Source organism: Mesoplodon densirostris, chromosome 18 (assembly GCF_025265405.1).
Source record: "Mesoplodon densirostris isolate mMesDen1 chromosome 18, mMesDen1 primary haplotype, whole genome shotgun sequence".
NCBI lineage: Eukaryota > Metazoa > Chordata > Mammalia > Artiodactyla > Ziphiidae > Mesoplodon > Mesoplodon densirostris.
The window spans coordinates 4509898-4516270 of NC_082678.1; positions in this window are offsets into that span (position 1 = coordinate 4509898).

Below are 6373 nucleotides of genomic sequence, written 5' to 3' on the forward strand. Positions count from 1 at the left end.
CCGCCCGGAATTTCTAAACGGCTTTTCAAATCCGCAGTCTCCTCAAACCTCGACTCACAGCCAACCCCCTTACTCCGGGCGTATTTTACGGAGTTAAATAGAAACCATCGAACTGAAATTCCATCAGCTTCCCTGCACCAAACCTTTAGAATCTGCCAGCTTTCCCCTTTCCTTTCCCTTCGTTAACGATGGAAGAAGCATCCCTCCTAATCTAAGGCATGGCGGTTCATCTGCTCGGATCCCACCCCTCGCATCTCGTATTACTCAATTCCTCCCTCTCTCCTCTATCTCCCTAGGTATTGGTTCTTTGTCATCATCATTTTAGATACGCTCAGTTGATCCTTAAAAAAGAAAAAAGCTCATGTCTTTCCCCCAGCTGCTGCACTCTCCTCTCCGTCTTTAGCGAGCTTGAAACAAGTTGTCTCCACTTCGGAGACAAGATGCTTCCGCTTCATCTTCTGCTTAACGTAAACCCTCCGCTCAACTATTCTTCCCGTGATCTTCAGTAATTACGCCTGTATTTAAATCAAGTAACACACTTCATCCTCATCTGGACTACCCCTAGCCTTTGGTATTGAGGACCACTCTCCTTATCGAAACACTTTGCACTTGACTTCTTCCCACCACTCTCCAAATTTTCCTAATCTAGATCCTTCTCAGGGAACATTTTCTTTTTTTCTTCCTCCTCCGTTCTGTCTTAGGTCCTTTCACAGTAGGTGCTCTCCTTGGGTGATCTCATCTACTCACAGGGTTTCAGTTACCATCTATAGGCTAATGAATCCCAAATTCATTATCTCCAGTCACAGCCCTCTTTCAAGCTCCAGGGTTTTAAGCCTGGCTATTAGTCATTTCCAATTGGACATCTGGAAGTCGCTTAAACTAAATGCATTATCTCACCTATACCTACTCCCCCAATCCCTTACTACCACCACTTCTCCATCCGGATGTCATTCTTAGATCTCTCCCTCATCTCCAACATCCAATCAACAAGATTCTAACTGCTCAACATCTCTCAAATCTGTCCACCTCACCATGACATTCACCACCTGCCTGGTTCAGGTCGTCATCATCCCTCACCCGGTAGAAGTCCACTTCCCCGTTTTCAGTTTTATCCCTTATAGATCTATGCACTCTTTTTATAGCTAAGAGTGATCTCTCTAAAATGCAGATATGATTGTATCAACCCACCGCTTTAAAACGTTTCATAGCTCCCCATTATTCATACTATAGAGCCCGCGTTTAAAAAATGTGAAGTCCTGGGAATTCCCTGGCGGTCCAGTGGTTAGGACTCTGCACTTTCACTGCTGAGGGCCCGGGTTCAATCCCTGGTTGGGGAACTAATATCCCATAAGCCGGGCTGTGTGGCCATGTCGAGTTCTTTCATGATCTGACTCTTCTTACCTCTCCAGCTTCATTAAGACTCCCTACCTCTCACTCACTGTGCTAGAGCTAAACTTTTATTTCCCTAGCCAAACACTCTTAACAACAACAACAAAAAAAAACATTTTTTAGTGGGTAATACATTGTAAATATGTTTTAAAAGATACAAAAGTCAACACAGTAGGGAGTTCCCTGGCGGTCCAGTGGTTAAGAATCCACGCTTCCACTGCAGGAGTCCTTGGTTTGATACCCGATCAGGAAACTAAGATCCTGCTGCTGTGTGGTGAGGCCAAAAAAAAGTCAATGCAGTAGAAGCCTCCCACCATCCTTATACCCTCCTCAACCAGTGGTCATTTATCCCATGTTTCCTTTATGTACCTTTATAATTTTATATTACATATTTAAGTCTTTGATCCATTTGGAATTTTTTTTTTTTGGTCTTTCTAGTTGATACACATTCACCTCAACACCTCTACAGAATAATCTTATATTTTCCCTACTGGTGTGAAATACATACATATATACGTATACTATATTCCCATTTGTATCTGAGTCTGTTTCTGGATTCTCTATTCCATTCCATTAATCCATCTATTCATGTGGTCTTATCAAACTGCCCTAATAGCTTTATTTTAATGACGTAGGCCTACTTCTCCCTCACTACTCTTCTTTTTCTGGAGTTTCCTGGTTCTGTTTACAATTTTATTTTTCCAAATGAACTTTCAGTTCAGCTTGTCCATTTCCAGAAGCAGTGTTTTTTTATGTTATTATTGAGAGATATATTAAATTTGTAGATTAATTAGGTGAATTATATTATAGCACTTATTCTGTATTATAATTGCCTATGTACTGGTCTGTATCCATGTAAGTTCCATAATACTAGAGACCTCCACCTTTGTGTCCCTTGTGCTTGGCACAGTTTCTGGCACATAGTAGTTGCTTAATTATTGTTAAATGAATACATGAATGGATGGATGAGCCTTAAAGGCCCTGTGTTCTGAAGTCAACATTGACCAAAGTGTTTCGCTTAGGGCATGACTGCATATAAATAATAATAATTAATATTAATAATTTCATACAATAATGATGGAGCTTATATGTTTGAAAAAGCAATGGCTTCGACTTGCATTTGAATCACAAGTCTGTCAGCTATGTTACGTGACCTTGGACAAGTTACATAACCTCTCTGAGAGTTTTTCCTCATCCGTAAAATAAGAGCAAGACCACCTACCCTGCAAAGTTGTTGGAAGAATTAGATGCAATTACATTTGTAAAGCATTTCACATAGTCTCTGGTAGATCGTAGATGCTCAATAAATGATAACAATTCTATCCACAAAGTTACCAATATCCATAGTAACTTCTCTCCTAGGGCTGATTGACACCAAAGGTTGGGAGGAAGAAGATGGTTCTAAAAGTCAGTGGTGCCATAGTTTTGTGGTGGAAAGTACTTGAAAACGAGACAGGGCTATTTTTGAGGCAGAGATAACTGAAATTGCAGAAACTACATGAACCAATTTCTTTTCACTAGTGTTTCTCAAAGTGTGACCTGGGGACTACCTATAATAGAATACCTTGAAGGTCTTCTTAAACATGACATGTTCCTGGACCCTACCCTTGAACCACTGAACAGACTTTCCAGGGGTGAGATTCTCAGATTCTAGAAAGTTCTTCTTGTGATTCATGTGCACACTAGAGTTTGAAAACTACTGCTTTAGAATAAAGTTAGTTTTCAAAGATAAATAAATAAATGAAATAGTCTTGTCTTAAGCCAGGAAACCTAAAGGTTATTTACAAACACTGTAATACAGAGCTGTTTTCCCAATGAGGAGAGGGGCGTTATGAGAGGCAAATCAAGGAATTAATTGCCATGACTGATCTGTGTTGCCTCTCATCATCATTTATTCATTCATTTGTCCATTCAGTGGATGTCAGACTCCGGACAAATTGTACTATAGCCATAGTCTGTAAACTGATAAATGCTCTTCCCAAGGTAGAGTCAGGTCTTTGCTACTCCTCAGCTACTCCAGAGATGGTTGTCCCAAATTCTGCTGCTTTGGAGCTTGTACAAGCCAGCCCTACAGTCAGGTAACCATAAATAGCCCCACAGCTGTTAAGTCAGGTTAACAACTATAGGCCCTGATCAAATGGTCTGGTTAGGCATGAATCCTGCAGAAATTGGTGGAAGAGTGAGCTGTTGATATAGGTTAAGCCAGAAAGCATCATCCAAGTTAGGGAGCATTCCTTTCTTCCTTCCTGCATCCATTCAGCAACCTAAGGGAAAGATTATTATGTGTTAGTTAGCACTATACTAAGAACAATGCTAAGTATGGAGGCTACAAAGATGGAAACTTTCCCCTGGGCTTTATACCCCTTTATGGTATAAAGGAGGAGGCAGATGCCTAAATACCTGACATCACTATAGTGTAGCAAAGACCATAATTGAGAAACATACAAAATAATATATTAACCCAGGGAAATACAGATTTTTTGCACAAACAGTGAAGCATAGTGTGTGCTGGGGTCAAAACATACCTGGATTAAGATCCTGGCATGCCACATTGCAGGTCCGTTAACCTTTCTGAGCCTTAGTTCCCCCATTACTAAAACAATGATTTTATTAGTACCTAACCAACCTCATAAAGTTGCTGTGCAGATTCAGTGAAGTAATGTTCTACTTCTCCACTTCAGTCATTCAAGTACCACTCTCAAAATTTTTGTCACATTCATAAAGCAATGATATTTAATACTTTTACTTACATTGATTCACCTTTTTAAAAAAGTCCCCATCATTTTATTACGAAATTTTTCATTCAACACAGGTGAAAGAATTTTACATGATACACCCATATACCTACCAACTAGATTCTACAGTTAACATTTTATTCTACTTGCTTTATTACATTTCTATACATATATCTATCCCTCTCTCCATCCAGTAAGTCCTCCTATTTTTAGTACATTTAAAAATTTTTATTTATTTTATTTATTTATATTTGACTGCGTTGGGTCTTCGTTGCTGCGCGTGGGCTCTCTCTAGTTGCGGCAAGCGGGGGCTACTCTGCTTTGCGGTGCACAGACTTCTCATTGCGGTGGCTTCTCTTGTTGCGGAGCACGGGCTCTAGGCGGGCGGGCTTCAGTAGTTGTGGCTCGTGGGCTTTGGAGCGCAGGCTTAGTAGTTGTGGCGCACGGGCTTAGTTGCTCCTCGGCATGTGGGATCTTCGCGGACCAGGGCTCGAACCCGTGTCCCCTGCATTGGCAGGCGGATTCTTAACCACTGAGCCACCAGGGAAGGCCCTTTTAGTACATTTTGAAGTAAGTTGCAGACAAACAGTACACTTCCTCCTAAATACTTCAGTATGCATATCATTAACTATAATTAGATATTCAATTTTTACAGTGTTTATGTTAAAGTTACATTAAATGAAATGCATAAATCTTAGGTGTATGTTCACTAACTTTGTGTAACCCAAACTTCCAGCAAGAAATGGAACATTGACATCATCCCTCATTCCCCTTCCCAGTTAATCTTTGTCCCTCCCCCCAACAGGCAACCACTTTTTTAAAATATTTATTTATTTATTTTGGTTGTGCCGGGTCTTAGTTGCGGCATGTGGACTCCTTAGTTGTGGCATGCATGAGGGATCTAGTTCCCCGACCAGGGATCAAACCCAGGTCCTTGGCAGTGAGAGTGCAGAGTCCTAACCGCTGGACCACCACGGAATTCCTGCTATGAATGTTTCTATATAGGTCTTTTGTGAGCATATGTTTTCATTTATGTTGAGTAAAATCCTAAGAATGGAATTGCTGAGAGGTGGGTCAATAAATTTTATTTTTATACAAACTGCCAGACCTTTTCCCAAAATGGTATATACCATTTTACATTCCCACCAATTTGCTTGAGAGTTGGTATCTGGTGTTGTCAGTCTTTTTAATTTTAGACATTTTGATACATGTGGAGTGTCACAATGTGATTTTAATTTGCATTTTTCTGATAACTAATGATATTAAATATTTTTTCATGGGTTTATTGGCCATTTATTTGTATCTCTTCCTTTGTGAAATGTCTCTTCAAATCTTTTCTCCATTTCTTAATTGGATTGCTTACGATCTTTTTACTTTCAGGTAGTAAGAGTTCTTTACATATGCTGGACGCCAGTTCTTTGTCAAATATATATTTTGCAAATAATTTCTCCTAGTCTAGACTTGCCCATTGATTTTCTTAACAGTGTCTTTTGATAGGCAGACACTTTAAATTTTGATGAAGTCTAATTTATCAATATTTTCTTTTAGGCTTCTTGTGTCCTCTTGGTAAAGGAAAAATTATTCATGACACTTGTTAAAGAATAATTTTATTTAAGATTAGGGCCAATAGGGACCAACCACTGCAATGGGGTCTTGTAGTGGGAAAGAGATTGGGCTCGACTCTGAATGAAACATGGGCAAGTGGGAATTTACAGCCAAGCAGCAGCGCAGGGGTTAGTGGATGGAAAATTACTAAGAAAAAATATCAGGGGCAGGGATAGAATTCTGGCTAAACCAAACTAAAGGCAGGCCAGAATGATCACACATCACCTGCAGGATGATGGGGGATGAGGGACCAGGTCAGATATGGCGGAGGGAGGATTCTGATTCTAACTAAACTGACTTCGCAAGATTCTTGCTAAAATTGGACAATGCAGAGAGGAACACGGAAGTCCAAAAGTCAAGGCTTAGTTGGAAGAGAACTCAGAAGAGTGTGCATGCCTAAGTTTGCTCATGGAGAGACTCCTAGTCATGCACTAAGAAACCTTTGCCTAGCCTAAAGTCAGAGGGATATTTTCCTGTTTTCCTTTAACAGCGTTAGGTCTATGATCCTTCCAGAATTAATTTTTTTGGAGACAATCATTTATTTATTGCACAGGACAAGGTCATTTAAACAGGGGGACATCATAAAAATGTGTTTAGCCTGGGGTTGCAAGCATCAATGCTCACAACTCCAATGGAAACAGGCC